At 40.3% G+C, this 20943-nt stretch overlaps 1 protein-coding gene across 2 annotated transcripts in view; it reads right to left on the bottom strand.

The window, feature by feature from the left end:
- The window catches only part of LOC142834759 (small ubiquitin-related modifier 2-like), a 69179-nt gene extending 48525 nt beyond the window's left edge, over positions 1–20654 (bottom strand). For both annotated transcript variants that reach the window (XR_012907671.1, XM_075947592.1), the window contains exons 1-2: positions 20578–20654; positions 20205–20309 (exon numbers count right to left, since the gene is read on the bottom strand). The gene's annotated coding sequence lies outside the window, so the exon portion shown is untranslated. The remainder of the gene's footprint in view (positions 1–20204; positions 20310–20577) is intronic.
- Between the last annotated feature and the right edge of the window lie 289 nt (positions 20655–20943).

The following is a 20943-nucleotide window of genomic DNA, read 5'->3' on the forward strand; positions in this document are numbered from 1 at the left end:
TTTCCTCCTTTGAATTGAGATTCCTCCCAGATAGATAAAGTTGATTGTTTCCTTGAGGTTCTGATTCTTTATTATAACTTGAGAAATACATCAGTAGCCACTTGAACACCAGAGATCATGAGAAAATATTAAATATTGATAGTCACAAGATAGAGGAAGCTATCAAGAGAGCAAAACGCAGAAAGGCCCAGGAGTAGATGACATCACAATGGAGGAGCTGGAGGCAGCTACAACAGGCTCGGGGGCTGAGGCACTTCTCACACGAAGTGATTCCCACAGAATGGAAGCACTCAGCCATAATTCCCATACACAAGGAGAAGGACAAGCTGGACTGCTCAAACTAAAGGGTCATTGGTTTGTTGTGTTATAGCTATACGATCTTCTGCATTAATCCTGCAAAGGATCGAGGGCAGAACAGAGGAAATCCTAGTATAGGCCCAGTGAGAATTTAGAGATAACAGAAGCACAATAGATCAGATCTTCACTTTGAGGCAACTGGCAGAAAAATACAAAGAATTTGGAAAAGACTTATTTGTGTGTTACATAGACTTCAGGAAGGCATTTGACAGCATTTGGAGAAAAGGACTTTGGGAAACAATGAGGTTCTATAGGTACCCAGAGAAAAATCATAAAGATACCAGATAATGCCTATAAAGATACCTTGGATGTGCAATGACTACCTCCAGAATAATGTCTTCTGAGGAGTCATGAGCTCCCTTACACCACTACCACAGGAAACATAGTTGAAGGGAGAAGGTTGGATGTAGGCTTAACCAGAACATCTTTGGAAGCTTCTTTTTCTAATTGGAATTTATTCTTTCTCAATTCTCCTTCAGGAGGTGAGGAGTAGGCAGTTAGGTAGGAAGGGTGAGAGGGATCATCGGCTCAGAGTCTCTTGCTGCAGGGAAAGATTTGAATGCAAACAAAAGCCTCTATTGACACGCCTCTGGTTGAAGATCTCTACTCACATGTTGGTAATTACTTGGTTTTGGAGAAAAAGCCCCATGAGGGAAAAATTTGTTATTTTTGCTGCTTATTATTCTTACAAAAACATTCAGTTGCTACTTCCTTAAGCCTTACCCCTCAAACACATCACTCCAGCTTCTAGCTACTCTTCCTGGATAAAGAGCTTGTGTACACACTCTTGGTACAGCTCCAGTATCTTTAGGAAACCCTTTGGTTAATAATGCTTCCCAGATGTGCTACTTTTTGAGAATCATTTTATAACAATCCTCTTCTAGCAAAACAGATACGGATACAGTTCAGGAATGTTTCTCTCTGCTTTCTCAAGAGGTAGGAGTTTATGGGTGCCTGGGGTTTAAAGCGAACAGCTATGGTAAAGTCCATGGGAAAAGAAAAATCGTTGACAACAAATCTCAGGCAAGCTCCAGGGAGAACCATGGCAAATCCTGGTTAAGTCCATGTAACAGGGCTCCCAGGAGGAACTGGGTCTCAAAAAATAGTGACAACAGCAGACACCTGGCCAAACCACACACACACACACACACACACACACACACACGCATAAAAAATAAAACCAAAAATCACAGGGAAGAATGTAAATTGCTTTCCTTACAGCCATGGCCTGAAAAAGTTCAGGAGAAGAGAAAGATTTCCTGGTATGTATACGCTCTATCTGAGTTGCCTGGATACAGTCCAGAGGCCAGCTGAGATTAATGTTCTCAAACCTTTGCCTTGAAACCTGTGTTACATCCGAAAATAAACTTGAAAGCAGGCAGTGTCCAGTGACCCATGCACTAATGAACTGAGCATATTCCATATAGACAATCTTATTTTTTCACAATTGTGGGATTCTGTCCAAAATACGAAAGGAAAATAATACTTCTGTGTGTATGTTAGGGATTCTGTCTGATTGAGAAAAACTAAAAATACACTTATTTCCTGAGGGCATATAAGCACAAAACCCCTAACATGCTTGCTAGATTCCAATCCCTGTCAGTCTTTATACTGGATGTGAGGTAATACTTATTAATTATCTTTGCCCACACTCAGAACCTCTGCTCAAATCTGCCTCTTGTTACTCTGCTTGTGTTTCTACAATAACTCTTGGCTATTCTCCCCTTTCTGTCCTTGGCCCAGTCCATATTCCACACTGCTGCCAACAAAGCCTTCCAAACTAGTTCTCACTGCCAACAGAATAATACTTAAAATATTTAGACCAGAGTTCAAGTTGCTCTATGATCTACTCCAAACTGCTCTCCAGCTGGTGACTGCTTGCTTGGTAACAATTAAGCATTGGCCTCTGAATGAGGCATACAAAGAACAGGCCAGGGCCTCACAAAAAACAGGCCAGGGCCTCTGCCCCAGAGCAGAGCAAAGCCCTGCATTGGAGACAGAAACATAAATAAGAAATTGTCCTATTATCAGGCTCTGAGAGGTCAGAAGGATATTTAAAGTCAGTCCTGCACAGTGATTTTCAAACATTTAAAGAACATTTAGAAGTACTCAGTATAGGAGAACCCTCCCCCCCAGTCATTTCTGTCCGATGATGCACCCATGTCCCAGTTGCAGCTAAGAGCTTGTAGTGGTCCCTCCTCTAGAAAACTACACTTTTACCTATCTCTAGTCCCACATCAACCCCTGAGAGGCCCATAGCCAATGACTGACAGATATGGAGGGTTATTAGAAAGGGCTGGCCTGATGCCTCAGGGAGCAGGACCTCTGTGTGTTATTTTTTTGGGCCTGTAAGACTGTGAGACTAGGCAGGACAGAAACTTCAGTCAACAAGGTTGTTTTTGAAATTATTTTCTTCTGCTTCATCTGCCTTGGGATGTTCATGTCTTGCTATTATAGAACCATTAGTTTCTGGAGGTAGCATCTTACTCTTCTTACACTGTTGTCTACCCATCTCTTCCTCCAATAACTTAGGTGGTCACACTTCTTCCAGATGCAGTTGGGCTCTGTGGCTCTGGTGATCACTCCTCCAGGTGCAGGGAGGGCCTCTGGTGATCGCTCCTCCAGGTGCAGGGAGGGCCTCTGGTGATCACTCCTCCAGGTGCAGGTTCTTATCCACTTGAATATTTTCTTCATCTGCATGATAACACTTATTGTGTCTATTAAATGTGATAATATATAGGAAGCATAGAGCTTTGAATAAAAGGAAGTTTTACTAGTATTACATCAACCCCTGCAAACACACCACAACAATGTGCTGAATGAATGAACAAATAATTGAGTGGTATTTAATTTATTTTTCTATTACAATTAAGATCTTGCCCTCAGTATAGGAAGAAAATGATCATACTGTTGCACTTTACATACTTGATGTCAATCTCACCCCGAGTTTTCTATGAGTGATAACATTCCCTAACCATCATGATCAGCATTCTTTTGGCCTTCAACTCTGAACTCCTGCTTGAGATTCATAATAGTCATAATATTAACATGTCATCATTTTCAGCACCTATCACATGCCACATACTAAAGTATTGTTAAGTAGATAACTTGTGCATGTATTTTAAATAATGTCTGATTTGTGTTGTCTTATCTAAAAGGAGGAAGATATTTTCTTTTTCTTTTTCTTTTTTTTTGGATTTTCGAGTCAGGGTTTCTCTGTAGTTTTTGGTGCCTGTCCTGGAACTAGTTCTAGTAGACCAGGCTGGCCTTGAACTCACAGAGATCTGCCTGCCTCTGCCTCCCTAGTGCTGGGATTAAAGGCATGTGCCACCACCACCCGGTTGGAATATATTTTCTTTATAGTATTGCCTAAACATAAAAAAATCCATTTCTAAAAAGCTATCATAAATAGTCAATATTAAAGACTCTGAAAAATGCAGATGTAGATTTTGTATGTAGTGGATCCTGCACACCTAGCCAGGGACAGTGCAAGTCTTCTACTCATGCCTCAATTCCAGTCATCAAAATAGCAAATATGAAGCCTCTAGAGAAACCCTGTCATCTTTTCCCATTGACTGAATAAATAAAGGACACAGTCCATTAGACTGTGGGACAATGGGATCTGCTTTCTTTATCTAAATACCACCTTCCAAACTGACTTTCAAATGTTTGCTCTCCTTGAAGACTTTCACTCTGAATCACCTTTTTCTTTCCTTGGCTTGGAGTCATGCTCTTGAGAATCTTATATATTTTATTCATCTATTATTAGAAATCCATAAGCTCTACTATGTGTCTGGCCCCATGCTAGGGGCTAATGTAAGCTTGGTAAATGTGATAGACAAAGCCTTGTACTTTGTACCATCTTGGTAGAGAGAGATTCAGATATCCAATGAACTCATTGTATATGACTGAAACAACAAAAGTAGCAAGTTTTGCCTCAATTTGTTCTTATTTGCATCTATTTGCCAAATGCTGTGCTACAATTGGGTACAAAGAAAAAAACACAGGCACAGACCTCAAAAGTATATAACCTGTGGTTGCATGATAATACAAGCATGGCTCTGACCTGAATCTGGGCAAAGACATTCTGCCCTAGATGCCTCAGCCATGAGCTCCAAGCTCTGTGTGTTTACTGATATGCCATCAAATAATGGCTGTGGGTAGAAAACAGGAAATATGAACCAGAAGTACAAGTCCTTAGAGGGGCATAGCTTCCTTTGCTTCATAAAATAGAAATTCAGAGAGGCAGGTTCTAGGCAGGTATGACCAGAGATATGTGGGTGGTATTCACACTGCTCATTTTTAGGCAAGCATCCAAAGGAGAGAACCTAATGCGAGGGCATATAAAGAGACTGAGGATAGAGTGGAGGTATGAGGGGTGTTGGACTGGATACTCCAGAGTTTGCACTGATTCACCGGTAGTCCTGTGAGAACACTGGTAGGCCACAGGCCTAACATGACTTATTCTGAAAAGTGAATTCACATCTAGAGAATCAACCCTCTTCTTCCCTTCAATACTCTCTAGTTATACTCTAAAAACCAGGGAAAGGAGATACTAGGATATCTCTTGACTACAATGCACAGATTTTCAGGTATCTATCGGACCATACTGGTGGGTATGCAAGTGGTACTGTTTATCTCATTCTTGGAAACATCTGAGACAAAAGAAATTAATTAGGCTGTTGTGACTGTCTCAAGGTCAGTGTTTTTCAATATCCATTCCTATCATGGAATAAAATCTGACAATGACTAGATTAGAGCAGAATGTGCTAATAACATGTTAAAATAAACACCTTCAGCATCAGTCACAGGAAGAACATCCGTGGAGGTGATATATTGGCAGAAATTTTCTGTCCTGCCCAGTCCCACAGCTGTTCAGTCCCAAATAATATATAGAGGTCTACATTAATTATAAACTGGTTGGCCTATTAGCTCAGACTTCTTATTAACTCTTACATCTTAAATTAGCCCATAATTCTTGTCTATGTTAACCATGTAGCTTGGTACCTTTTATCAATGAGGTGTTTTCATCTTGCTTCCTCTGTGTCTGGGTGACAACTGCAGACTGAGTCTTTCCTCTTCCCAGAATTCTTCTGTTCTTGTTGCCCCACCTATACTTCCTGCTTGGTCACCCCACCTATACTTTCTGCCTGGCTACTGGCCAATAAGCGTTTTATTAAAACAATACAACTGACAAATCTTTACAGGGTACCAAATCATTGTCCCACAGCAGTGATGCCACAGGTCCCAGAATTCTACCTAGATAAAGAAGTTCAGCTGAATCTGGTTGTGAAGATTTGTACTGCTCCAAGGCACAGTATTGAAATCACAACAACAACATTGCGATATATCAAATAGTCCACTACCCTGGCAGGCCTCACAGTAGCCTTTCTTGCCCTCATACTTGGAAAAGGTGTCCATTGACACTTCTCTTCCATTTCATCATTTGAGCAGTGAGAATGGAGGGAATGAAATGAATTTGATTATTTCCTCTCACAGAATCAGACTTTGCTCAAGCTAGGACCTTTAGTATCTCTATCAGAACTTCTTCTACCAGTTTACCTGTATATAAAGCCTATATATTTGGGTAGCAGATCAGTCAAGCTAATTTTAAGGTATTCTATGGGATGATTTGTGGTGTTCTATGGGTGCCCAGTTCAGCAAGAATAATTGTGTATCAGCCAACAGTTCTGGCACAATGTGAATTGGGTGAAAATTGACTCTGTGTTCTAGGACTTTGTCATTGCAACACTTTTATAAAGAAAAACTTTTATAGTATAAAATGCTTGTAAAAGTACTTCTCAAATCTTAACATAACATGTTCAGATAAAATGTAGATTTAAGACTTGAGACTCTTGTTTGGAATGCTCTCAAAAGTCTGTATTTTATTCACTCGGTAAATTTTATGCCTAATTCTACTCAAATAATAATTTAAATATTAAACACAGATAATATTCAGATATTTGTCCTCAAACCAAATGTCAGCTTACAAAAAAAAAGTGGAGTGAATTGCTTCACTCTAGATATGGCTAAGGAAAGTGCTTATGGGCCAGATTTAATTTGTTTTGCTCATCCAGTGTGGTTCAGGGTATTGTCATTTAGATGTGGGTGAGGGTTATTTCATGGAGCTTAGGGTCAACTGTGATGGACAGTTTTCCCATAGTGGTCTCTGTTCAATAGTTGTCCTTTTGCCAACATCACTGAGTCTGTGTCCCACATAAGCCAACTGGTCTACCAGCACAGTAATACATCATCCCGAGGTTGAGGCTTTCCCACAGAAATCTGATTTAGGGTCTTCAGTGACGATGTCACATGGGGAGTGTTTTTTTTTTTAACTTTCTTCACATACATTTCTCCTTCTATATAAAAATTCTAGGATATCTGATTCTAGGATGCCTGATTGAGTCTATCCTTCACATTTATTTTGTTATCTCCTCTACCTACATGTTTCTAGTAAAATAATTAAATTTTAGACCCCAACTATTTCCTCAGAGGCATATATTTCTTATTTACTGGCTATATTTCTTAGACAAATCAAGGTTATTGTTCTTTTATTAGGTTAACTCTCTGTTTTTCTTTGTCTGAAATATCATGTTGGGTTGCCAAGAGTTGAGAACAAAGAAAAGACTTGAATGAGTTTAAACTTCCCAATTACATGATGAATTTCTTTTTTAAAAACATTTTTTATGTATTTGTTGAGTATTTCACATCAAGCACCCCAGTCCCACTCATTTCCTAATCCCTCTATATCCACTCCTCACCCCATAGCATCCCCCACCAGAAGAAAATTTTAAAAAATTGATGAAAAACAAAGCAAACAAACAAAACCTTCTTCACTTCTCTGTCTTTCCCACCTCTTCATTAACTCTTCATTCATCTTAGTGACATTGGGAGCTGCAGTGTGTCTCACAGTATATCCTTTTGTTCACTCAGCTTTACTTGTAAATGTTCACTGTGTAATATATTATTATTCAGGTTCAAGGCCTTTGGCTTCTGGCACACCATCAATACTAGACCCTTGCTGAATCTACCCTCTGATATTTTGCTGTTGTCCTAAGTCATGGAGATCCTGCATCTATGGTTCTGCAGGGTCAGTCTCTTCACATGCTCCAGAAGGTCATATATGGAGTGATTTTGAGGTGTGCCAACTCAAAGCCTTGAATATGGGCCTGGAAGGTAGCTGACTTCATCAGTCTAGGTCAGTGGGACTTACCCCTTCAGGTGAGGGGCAGAGTCAGCTCTTCTATGCCCCATGGTGAGGGGTGGGGACATCTTTCCCAAGTGTGCGGCTACCTCTCTGCTACAGTGGCCAGTAAGGAGGGGGGCATGGCCACCTCTCCCAAGGTCAGAGAAGGGCAGTGCCAACTAAGCATGGTCCTTGGATTTCAACACACCTGGTTCCTATGGCCCTCTGTGGTAACATGGGCCATGGAGATCAACACAGACCCTAGTTGTAATAGGAACACAGACCCAGACATGGCCCTTGGCATCATCACTGGCACAGACATCACTATGAACCCTGTGGCAGTGTTAGCTACCCAGATAAGTGTGTCCTCAGCAGCAGCATTTCACTCAGACACCAGTATTGTCTCGGGTGGCTGATCAGATCCCAGGTATCCATGTGGCCTTCAATGGTAATGGGAGCCATGGTTATCAAATCAGACCCTGGCTGGTGTAGGGCCACAGACCCAGACATGACCACTGGCAGCAGCTTAGGCCCAGATGTAATCATGGCTCTGAGTGGCAATGCAAGCCACTCAAATCTGCATGACCCCAATAGCAGCATGTTCCTTGGATACTAATATGACCACAGGTTGCAGCCCAGACCTCAGGCATCCATGTGATCTTTGGTGGCAATATAGGCCACAGACATCAACACATACTCTGCCTGCAGTAGAATTGCAGACCTAGACATGGTCCTCAGCAGTAGCCTGGACCCTGATGTCACTATGGCCCCAGGTGGCAATACAGGCCACTCAGATTAGCATGGCCCCAGTGACAGCATTGTCCTTAAATACTGTCATATCTCCAGGCGGTGGCCCAACCCTTGGTATAATGAGCATAGTAAAAAATGCCTTTTAGACATGTAAAAACATAATGTAATACACATAAAGAATGTAATGAGCATAGTAAAAATGCCTTTTAAGCATGTAAAAATAGCTTAGTAAGGATCCCTGCTATACCTAAGGCTGTACCTGATAACCAGAACTCAGTGACATCACTCAGGATAACCAGACACAGTCCTAGAACTCCATGACACCCACTAGACAGTATACAAAAAGAAACCAAGACCAATGCTCTGCTCTGCACATCTGGATACCACCACGATCTGTCCTGCAACTGGAGAGCCTCTCCCAGGATCATGGCCTTCCTATTAGAGACTTCTGTTAGAGACTGGATCTGACCTTCAACTGAGATATGTCATACAGGTGAGCATCTTGAGGAGGTAGACTTAGGACTGTAGTTAGGCATTTAGAGTGTGAACCTAGTGTGATGACCCTCGGTATAATAAAATAAATTTTTTGTTATACTAACCACATGTATCTACCTTCTTGATTGTTATTCTCGGATATCTACAGGGCCTTTGATGGTAAAAGGAGCCATGAATGCCCACACAGACTCTGGTTGCAGTAGCGCCACAGACTGAGACATGACTGCAAGCTGCAGCTTTGACCCACACCATTGATTTGTACTATTTGTGGGTATGTGAATTATAGCAACGGAGCCATTACATATAACAGATACATGCATGTACACATACATATGCACACTTGTAGGTATACATGCACACACACCTTGCGAGAACACACACACTCCCTAAAATAATACTAATGTTCAATATGTTCTTTAAGAGCACCATCTCAGTCAGTGGAACAGAGAGAAGCCTGATATGCTGAAGGGTGTGCAGAAACTGGCTTGACTGTATCATTGTACCTAATTTTCATGATCTTTACTTTTTTAAAAAACTTGCAAAAAACCTCTATGACATAAAGACTTAGCTTGTTGCATGCCAATGCTGTTGCTCGGGTTTATTCACTGGACAAAAAGATGGAGCATGATGCTGTGACACAGAGGAAACCACTTACCCAGTTCCCAAGGGTTCTCTGATGCCTTGAGGGACACAAAGGTTCACTGTCTGAAAGACAAGGATCTGTGCATTTGGTTCCATAAAAATACTGAAGCTCTGTTTCCTTTCCATTCCTCCCTTGGTTTCACTTTTTTCTTAACAGAAGACTTCTGAACCAGTATTAAGAGGGATTTGAGAAGAAAAGGGTAAAATAATTAAGAGATAAAAAGAGGGCTTTGTTGAGATATCTAAGTAGTTAAGTTTACTAGTCTCCAAACCTGGTGACTTGAGATTAATCTCTAAGACCCACGTGGTGAAAAGGAGAAAACTTACTTCTGTATGTTGTCCTCTGGTGTCTCTCTCTGTGCACACATGCATGCATGTGCACACACATGTAAATAAATGTGGTAAAAATAAAGAAATCACTTGAAAATTTAAGATCCTTTCATCATGCACCAAGTAATATAAATTTGTATACAGAATTCTAGTATTAACTGCAAAACAAGGCAGGCACCTCTATGGGCAGCATCCTATACTAACACACCTTCAAAATGTTCATTCCCTTTATTGCAGCTAAAACTTCTTGAGAAAAAGAAACAGAATACTTGGAAGTACTTGATGGCCATGGTCTAAGCATGCACGAAATGCATCTACCATTGTCCTTGAGTCAGGAAACTGCACATGCTCAGCAATGCACACTCTAAGCTGAGCTTGCTCAGCAATGCTCCCAAGTGTTTTCCTATGCGAAGATATACAGCTTTCCCAGATTACATGCTTTGCTTTTAGAGCAACTGTGGTATTTTCCATGTCTGTGACAGACAACAAATCTTTCTTCATTATTTTATCATCTGGTTATGCTTATTTGTACTGTAAGAACTATGAGGGGGCTTTATTGTACTCTGTTACATTAACAGAAGTCATGTGTCCTTGGTTTCATAATTTGTAATTGATTTTTTTTTTTATTTCTCTGGTTCTCTGGGAAGAAATGTGAGCACCATCTGCTGGTCATTTGTGAAAACTTCAGGAAGCCTCAGAGAAAGGCTGTGTACACTGACTTCCTAAAGTTTTGGGGACATACTGAATCAGTTTTAAGGACTTAGAGTTAACAGGATTCTTTGAATTTATAACAATGGAATCTTATGGCTGAGACAGTAAGCCTCAACCTTGACTTGCCTCCCAATTGACCTCCTAGGATTTACCCTGGCAACCTCAAGGGTCAAGGCTACTCAGTACAAAGTGGTTGTGCTTGCACTGGTCACAGTTGACTCCTTGCACATTCTCCTTGCACAGGCACTGGCCAACCACAGACCTTGTGGCAGGATCAGAGTAGTTCTACAAAGGCCACCAGACAAGGTCCCACAGGATAACATTCACAAGCTAGGAACACAAAAATACACTGTTTTAGTACCAACTGTGGGAAATATAGAATGTAATCTAGCATTTTACCCATACCAGATTTAATCGTTTAGATAATTAAGTATGTTTAAATAATTATACTGATGACTTACAGATATTCAGAAATATCTACCAAACTTCTGGTCTTGGGAAATGTTGGTTAATTCCATACATATACTTTTAGAAAAATATGAGGATGAGAAGAAGGTTGCTAGTTTTTTTTAGACATGGTTTCATGTAGCTTAGGATATCTTCCCCTTGCTATACAGCTGAAGAAGATGACTTCACACACAATTATCCTGCCTCTACCTTCCAAGTACTGGAATTAGCCATGTGTGCCACCATGCCCTGTTTACACAAGTGCTGGTATTGGGGATGGACAATACACTAGGTAGTATTCTACCAACTGAACTACATTCTCCACCTAGAAGATTACTATTTTGAGAGATGGATGTTAAAAGTAGATCAATTATTTTCAGGTCAATGAAAATGTCTTTGAACTTGGTAGAGGTGGTGCTTGCATAACCCTTTTCAGTGAATGGCTGCTCATTTTTAAATGATAATTATGTTGTGTGAATTTTAATTCAGAAAGAAAATTAAATTTAAAAAAGAAAACTCTAACTAGCAGGCATTCCCTTGGAACCTTTGGGCCACTCAGATCAGGGAATCCAGTAGGCTACCTGCAGATTTCCAACTCTCTTCCAGTTCCAACTTCTCAGTTTCATGTCAGTGCTGTAGAAGACTACCTGCTTTGGTCTCCTCCCTATCCTCACTGCCCCCTCCTCCAACAGATTTTCTCTAGCCTCTCTCCTCTATCATCCTTTTGTTCCAGTACCCAACTCCAACAGGCATTCCCTGGGAACTTGTAAAACAAGGCTGCAAGAGAAACAAGTAGGCCACCAAAGCAAGTAGGTGAGCTTCAGATCTTCACTCCCCTCCAAATCTAAATCCTGAGTATCTATCCCCAGCTCTGTAGCAGACTAGCTACTGTGGTCTCTCTTCACTTTCTGCTCCTGTTCCCAGGGGACTACGCAGATTCTGGTGGAACATCCTGTTTTTCTCCTACCCCCCCCCCCCGCACCAGCCCATCCATATTCCTAAATGTTAACTTCAAATACCTAAAAACACATTCTACCTGGTCCCCTATAAACCACACCTGGCAGGATCTCAAATGCATGCCTTAACAGGCAACACATAGTAACCACACACTCTTAAGAACAAAGAGGTCAGCAGAAACCAATGAACAAAAATCCACCCCATAAAGACAAGACAAGATATCAACATCTAAAATTACAATCATCCCAAACCCAGGTGCCCAGATACCAGAATAAAAACATAATCAATCACAATCAGGACAGTATGTCTCCAGTAGCGCTCAGCACCCCTACTATAGTAAGCCCTGAGAAATGTAACATAGTTGAAGCACAAGATAAGAACATTAAAATAACCTTTATAAATATGTTAGAAGTTTTTAAAGAATAAATGAATAAATCTATGAAATCATTTAAAGAATAAATGAAGAAATCTATGAAAACACAAATGGTGGGAAGAAATGAATAAAACAGCTCAAGTCTTGAAAGTGAAAATAGGATCAATAAAGAATACTCAAGTAGAAAGAAATCTGAAAAAAAAATTAGGAACTCTAACAGGAACCTCAGAGGCAAATCCCATCAACAGAATAAAAAAATGGAAGAAAGAATCTCAGGCATTGAAGAAATGATGTATTTCAAAAGAAAATTGATGAAGAAATGATGTATTTCAAAAGAAAATTGATGTATCAATTAAAGAAAATGTTAAATCCAAGAAACTCCTGACACAGAATGTGGAAATCTGGGACATTGTGAAAATACCCATCTTAAGGATAATAGGAATAGAGGAAGGAGAAGAAACTCAGCTCAAAAGCCCAGAAACAGAATTGTAGAAAAATTTCCTAAACTAAATAAGGAGATGCCTATAAAGGTACGAGAAGCTTACAGAACACCAAATAGACTGAATCAGAAAAGAAAGTTTCCTCAGCACATAATAATCAAAACACTAAATGTATAGAGTAAGGAAAGAATATGAAAAGCTTCAAGGGAAAAAGATTGAGTAATATAATGAAGGCCAACTTATTAGAATAACACATGTTATGTCAATGGAGACTCTAAAAGCCAGAAGGACCTGGACAGATGTGCTTCAGACTGTAAGTGATCATAGATACTAGCCCAGACTATTATACCCAGAAAAACTCTCAGTCACCATGGATGGAGAAAATAAGATATTCCATGATAAATCCAAGTTTAAACATTATCTATCTACAAATCTAGCTCTACAGAAGGTGCTAGAAGGAAGACTCCAACCTAAAGAGGTTAATCACACTCAAGAAAACATAAGGAATAAAAAATCTCAGACCAAAAAACCAAAGGGGGGGCCTAAACCATAATAACAAAATAACAGGAATCAATAATCACTGATCCTTGCTTGATATCTCTTTATACAAGCAGTCTCAATCCCCCAATAAAAGACACAGACTAACAGAATGGATGTGAAAACAGGATCCCTCTTTTTGCTGCATTCAAGAAACATACTTCAACATTAAGAATAGACATTACCTCAGGGTAAAAGATTGGTTAAAGATATTCCAAACAAATGGACCTAACAAGTTAGTTATAGTATAGCTATTCTAATATCCAACAAAATGGACTCCAAACCAAAGCTCATCAGAAGAGATATGGAGGGACACTACATATCCATCAAATGAAAAATCCACCAAGAGGAGAGTGTAATTTTTAACATTTATGCGCTAGACACAAGGGCACCCAAATCCATAAAACAAACATGACTACATCTTTAATCATGCATTGACTCTCAAAAACTGATAGTGGGTAACTCCACTACCCAAGTCTTGCCAAATAGACAGGTTATACAGACAAAACCTAAATAGAGAAATGCTGGTGCTAACTGATATCATAAACCAAATAGATCTAACAGGTATTTACAAGACATTTTACCCAAACAAAAAAGAATAACTTTCTTCTCAGCAGCTCATAGAACATTTCCTGAAATTGACCTCATACAGGAACACAAAGCAAGCCTCAATAGGAACAAAAAATGAAATAATACCTTGCATCCTATCTGACCATTGATGTGGAATGTCATATATCAATCTGTTGATTTCATTGGTTAAGCAATAAAGAAACTGCTTGGCCCTCATAGGTTAAAACATAGGTGGGTGGAGTAAACAGAACAGAATGCTGGGAGAAAGAAGCTGAGTCAGGAGTCACCATGATTCTCCCACTCCAGGCAGACGCAGGTTAAGATCATTCCTGGTAAGCCAGCTCATGGGCTACAGCAGATTATTAGAAATGGGCTAGTCCAGGTGTGAGAGCTAGCCTAGAAGAGGCTAGATAGAAATGGGCCAAGCGGTGTTTAAAAGAATATAGTTTCCATGTAATTATTTCGGGTAAAGCTAGCCATGCGGGCGGCCGGGTGCCGGGGACGCAGCCCACCGCTCCTATTACAACAGAGTGGCGCCCCACGTGATGGACTAAATCCACTTAAAAACCTGAGAAGGCTTAAAAATAAGGGAGAGAGAGTTTAACACAGATTTTTGCTGTTTGTTGGTGGCGTGCTGTAGAGAGATTTCCTGATTCGGCAACAGCAGCAGAAAAAACGCTGCGTCATTTTAAAGCGCTGCTGCCTGGGGCTCTGCTGCCAGCGTGAACTCTGGCTTTAAAGCATTTCAATGGATTTTATGGGACTGGATGTTTGTGTTCCCGCTTGGGATCTGAAGGAGAGTGCTCTGAGACCGTGCTGATGGTTCAGCGCTCCCCAACTGCACCTGGGCAGACAGCCGAATCAGGCTTAGGCAGGCGGAAGGGCATGGCATGTTTTCAGACTGCCCAGTGCTCTGCGTGTCAGATTTGGCTGTAACTTGGATGAAAAGAAGTTCTGTGCTGCACGCTCAGTCTCAGAATTAAAGTGCTGAGTGCTGCTCCTACCTGGCGGCCCCAGAGCTAGCACAAAATGGTATGTCCTCCATATTGAAATTTTCCTGACTCAGCAGCAGGAAAAAACTGGCTGTTTTAAAATGCTGGCTTTCTGGGCTGTGCCGCCATTGCAATCTCTGTCTGGCTCCTGTGGGAGACAGAGCTTTTGAATGGAGCATTTGGAGTAAAGTGCTATGATTTGTTTGATGGCAACTAGGCTGCTGTGTGCCTAAAAGGGGGACATTGTGTGCTGCAGCTCAGAGGCACAAGCAGTTCCGCCATGCTAGTGGTGTAATGTGCAAGGATCAGAGGCACGAGCGGCTCCGCCATGTTGGACTGGGCAGGGCCAGCAGGCAGTACCTCTTTTTGACCTAGGAATGTCACAACTTAGATTCTTAAGCGCCTAATGATTTAAAGGCGCAAATCAAAACTGCTCCTGGATAGTAAAAAATTGCAGATTCACAACAGAACAGATTCAGACCACTAAATGAGTCACACTGTTGGATGAATGTACGTAGGCTTGAGAGAGAGAGAAAAAGAAAGAATATAGAGATAAAGTTAATGGTTTAAAAAAAAAAAGGTAAAGTCTTTAAAGAGACAGAGTACAGATAGTTAAGAGATTAAAAGAAATAAAGAAAAATAAGCCATGTAAAAATGGAAAATTCACAGAGAGTCTGGATTCTGTACATTGTGTTTTCTTTAAAATTTTTGACTGTGAAGGAGCTAAGTACAGAGAGACATTTCATTACATGGGCTGCCAAGCTAAACCAGAATGGATATAAGGGTATTACGATTTCAAAATTTGGGTCTACGGATATGATGCTTTGGAAAGGGTCTTCTTTTGTTTTTACAGAGGACCAGACCCTGTGGATTGCATCTATCCCGATATGGTATAATAGACCACAACCTCCCGAAAAGTTCCTGTGAACACCCTCAAAAAAATTGCTTTAAAAAAAGAGACAAACAAAAAAAATTACTTCACTCAACTTCCAACTGAGATAAACCTGGCACACAGGTTACACCCTGAATGATCTGATTAACAGAGCCCCCATTCAGCAGGAAACAGTTTGGAGAGAAAAAACTGCGCCCATGTTCCCAAAATATTGTTTATAAATGTTCTTTTACATTTAAAGGGGGAAATGATATAGGTATGAATAATTTGCATTGGTATGGATTTTAAAGTCAATTTTGTTATATGTATATGTATTTCTGATCTTGAATAAGGTGTTGTGATTGTGTAGTTCACTTTTAAAATGTAATGTATAATTAGGAAATATAGGTTGTTAATGGATAATCATCGATAATAGTAAAGCTTGTAGTCATGTTAGTTAGATTTTCTAAATATATAGAGATATATTTAAATTCGATGGGCATTCTTCATATCTTTCAAAGGCTGCAGAATATGGCATTTAAAATATTTTAATAACTTAGGATTTTTCATGACAACGAGACACGTCTGCTCCTGGCAGCACCAATCTACTTCAAGAGGAAGATGGGCATTGAAGAGGCTCCTTATGGAGTTTGATAGCCATTTGGGCAAGAAACTGCTCTTGTCTGGACTATTGCATAAACTGGACACAAAGAACCTGCAGAGAGAGGACTGCTGAACTTGCCTAAAGGTGAGATGATCCTTTGGGGTTCCTGACTCATGAAAGAGTCTGCGAGACATTCTGCAGGATAAGCAGAAAGTGACTGAACTGTCTTTGGAATTTCCTGCTTGATGAAAATGTCTGCTGGATACTATCGGCCTGAAGGCTGAAGATGGATGCCCCAACAGTACAAAAGAACTTTGGGTGACTGTCCAGGCAGCGAGATGTCTCTGTCATTTCTAGAATTTTCTTATTTCTTGTTTACTTAGGTAGTATTATATCCTTCTGGAGTCTTTGATGGAGTTGAAGAATGAATAGATAGTTATAGTTTTCCTTAGTTATGATAAAAGATAAAATAGATATAAATATTGTAACTGTAATTCTTGCTTGATAACTGTTTTGCTATATGTAATCTTACTATGTTAAAATGAAATCCTTTCTTTTTTGTTTAAACAGAAAAAGGGGAAGTGATGTGAGAGTGTCATATATCAATCTGTTGATTTCATTGGTTAAGCAATAAAGAAACTGCTTGGCCCTCATAGGTTAAAACATAGGTGGGTGGAGTAAACAGAACAGAATGCTGGGAGAAAGAAGCTGAGTCAGGAGTCACCATGATTCTCCCACTCCAGGCAGACGCAGGTTAAGATCATTCCTGGTAAGCCAGCTCGTGGGCTACAGCAGATTATTAGAAATGGGCTAGTCCAGGTGTGAGAGCTAGCCTAGAAGAGGCTAGATAGAAATGGGCCAAGCGGTGTTTAAAAGAATACAGTTTCCATGTAATTATTTCGGGTAAAGTTAGCCGTGTGGGCGGCCGGGTGCCGGGGACGCAGCCCACCTCTCCTATTACAACAGACCATCATGGATATAAACAACAATAGAAATAACAAAAAGTTTAGATATTCATAGTAACTGAGTAATTCATTACTGAATGATAAATTGAGAGATTTCTGACAGAATTCACTGACAGAAATTGAGAAAGAAACAAAAGCTTTCTAGTATTCAGTGTAAATGAAAACACAACATACCCAAACTTATGGACACAATGAAGGCAGTTCTAAGAGGCAAGTTCATAACACAAAATGCCTACATAAAAAATGGAGAAATCGGGGCTGGAGAAATGGCTCAGAGGTTAAGAGCATTGCCTGCTCTTTCAAAGGTCCTGAGTTCAATTCCCAGCAACCACATGGTGGCTCACAACTATCTGTAATGAGGTCTGGTGCCCTCTTCTGGCCTGCAGGCATACACACAGACAGAATATTGTATACATAACAAATAAAAAAAGTAAATATTTTTTAAAAAAATGGAGAAATCTTATACTAGTACCTTAATAGCATGCCTGAAATCTCTAGAACAAAAGAATAAACCACACCCAATAGGAGTAGATAGTAGGAAAAAAATCAAACTCAGGGCTGAAATCAATAACAGAAATAACAATAAAAATATGAAGAATTATTGAAACAAAAGTTAGCTCTTTGAGAAAAATCAATAAGATTGACAAACTTTTAGTCAAATTAACTAAAAGGCAGAGAGAGAAGGTTCAAATTAGCAAAGTCAGGTGTGAAATGGTGGTATAACAACAGGCACTGAGGAAATCCTGAGGAGCAGAAGAACATATTTAAAAACCTGTACTCAACCAAATTGAAAAATCTAAAAGAAATTGATAATTTTCTTAATACATACTACAAACCAAGTTAAATCAAGATCAGATAAGTAACTTAAATAGACTTATAACTCCTAGAGAAATAGAAATAGTCACTAAAATTTCCCAACCAAAAAATCCAGGGTCAGATGGTTTTAATGCAGAATCATAACAGGCTTTCAAAGAAGAGTTAATGAAAACACTTCTCAAATTATTCCATAAAGTAGAAGCAGAAGGCACATTGTTTAATTTATTTTATGAGATCACAGTTACCATGATACTTAACATTAAATGCCCAATAACGAAAGTGAATTGTGATCAGTTTCCCTTCTAAACACAACAGGACTAACACAGGTCATTTCTGGTCTCCAAAATGAAGTTTTTAGTACTGGGAACTCAAAGAGACTGAGACTCACACACAGGGCCTGCACAGTTTTTACCAGCTGGCATCCTAGATCCAAAAGAAGTGGACCCATGTCCCCATCCCTAACACAGAAGCCATCTCTAATTGATAACCACATGCAAATGAAAATTTAGTTTTCCTCTGAAGAGTCTCCTGGAGAAACAGACTACTCTTAAGGGTAGGTCACATGCCCAGTCATAGGTGGTCAACCAAAAATGAACTCAATGGCATCTTTGGAAGTTCATCAGAGATCTTTAAAATTTTTATTTTTATGTTTTTCTTTTTTACCCTACGGGTCCTTTGCATATATATTATGGATTCTGGTTGTGTGCTTTTGTGGGATTCCTGAGTGCAAGAACTAGTAGCCTCTGCATCTGTATCTGTTTCTTGTGTTTTGTCTCAGGCTTTTTTCCTTTTCTTTGTTTGTTTTGTCCTATTATGATTTATTTGTTTTGTTTTATCTTATAATATTGTATTTTATTATTATCCCTTAGAAACCTGCTTATTTGGCTGGCGAGATGGCTCAGTGGTTGAGAGCTTTGCCTGCTCTTCTGGAGGTCCTGAGTTCGGTTCCCGGCGACCGCGTGGTGGCTTATAACCATCTGTAATGGCCTGCAGGCATACATGCAGGCAGAGCACTGAATACATAATAAATAAATAAATAACCTTAAAAAAACCTGCTTATTTTCCAAAGGATGTGGATATGGATAAGAGGGGAGATAGGGATGAAACAGGAGGAGTAGAGCTCTTGGTCCTCTAGGGTACTGTGCTTCTGAAGGACTCTGCTTTTAGGAAATGCAGTAACACAAAAAATGACAGTCTTGATCTTACAAACACAGCTTCTTGAAAATGGTAAATTAAATGTTTGGAGTACTTGAACAAAGTGTATTTATTAAAGACTAGACTATATTAGCTTGATAATGAATTGTGGAGAGGGGCCAAAAAAGAAATCTAGAACCTCTTAGGGCTAAAGTTAACCTGTAAGCCCCACTTGCCCAAGGACAGATAACTTCCTGAAATGTTGGAGACTGTTCTTTATGTAAGAAAACAAGTCACATGTTTTTACATCAATAGACAAGTTTGGTTGTCTCAGCTGCACAGGGTGTGTTTGATCAAATGTAGGTGGGAGGTCTGTAAACAGGGAGCACATCAGGGTATATACTTGCCTCTGACTGAACCACAGCAGGAAGTACCATAGCCTTGAGGGTTCTGCCTTTATGAGCACCTGACTAAAATAACCCAGTGGCATTCCCTGGTAGCCCCATGTATGTACCTGGCCAGTGTCCACTCCCTAGCCAGTATTAAATAAAGCTTGTTTTAATTGGACAGTCGTGAATCTGGTCTTTCTCCTTGCAATTTTCAGATTTAACAGTACTCTAAAAATGAAATTAAGAAACCATTCTTTGCAAACAAGTTTCCCCATGAGAAGCAGGTGAAGACATTGTAACCTGTATAGAGTTTCCTTTGGATCAATCAAAATTAAAGCCCTCCAGTCTAAATCTCTGTTTATATAACACCAAGTAGTTTAGGGAGTTCAGGGTGGGGGTGAGGGACTCTAGTCAAGCCAGTCATTTGCTGCTTGGTTGTCTGACAGAATCTTCCAAGTTTCTACTGGTTTTTTTTTCTTTCTTTTCTTTTCTTTCTTTTTTTTGGTAACATAATTCTTTGAGAATTTCACATCATGCACCCCAATCCGACTCACCTCCCAGTCCCTCATATCCATGTCCTCCCAAGAGAATCCCCACAAAATTAATTAAAAGAAATACAAAGCAAACAAAGAAACCACCTCAATCCACAGTCTTCGACTTTTGTAACAACTCTTCACTCGTCCTAGAGCCTTTGGGAGCTGTGATGTGTCGCGCAGTATCATTTCTTGCCCAATCAGCCCCACCTACAAATGTAAATTGCAATGAGTCATCCATCTGGTTCAAGACCTCTGGCCTCTGGCACACCTTCATCACTGGACCCTCACCGAAACTCCTCTCAGATATCCTGCTATTGCCCTGGCTCTGGAGATCCTGTGTTTGTTTCTCAGGACCAACCCAGGATGGGGGCTGCTGAACTGGTCTGTATGGGACGCTAGAACTCATTCCCTCAGGCAAGGGGGAGAGCTAGCTCTCTTTTACCCATGCCATCCAGAACAATTTTCCCACACTCACAGTGAGGGGTGCGATCATCTCTCCCTAATGCAGGGGCCAGCTCTCGCATAAGTGGCAGGGTAAGATCTCTGACTGCACTGTCCAGCAAAGGGCAGAGCCAGCTATCCCAGAGCCAGTAAAGGGTGGGGCTTGCTCAACACAGTCCTCAGATTTCAACACAAATGGTTCCTGTTTCCCCATGGTAACACAGATTATGAACATCAACACAGCTCCCAGCTGTGGCAGTACTAGACATGGCCCTTGGCAGCAGCTAAGGTCCGGATGTCACAATAGCCCAGAGGTAGTGCAGGGTACACAGAGCAGCATGGCCCTCAGACATCAACATGGTCTCAGGTGGCTGACCAGACCCTGGGTATCCATATAGTC

The sequence above is a fragment of the Microtus pennsylvanicus genome, chromosome 14 (assembly GCF_037038515.1).
Source record: "Microtus pennsylvanicus isolate mMicPen1 chromosome 14, mMicPen1.hap1, whole genome shotgun sequence".
In the NCBI taxonomy this organism is placed as follows: Eukaryota; Metazoa; Chordata; class Mammalia; order Rodentia; family Cricetidae; genus Microtus; species Microtus pennsylvanicus.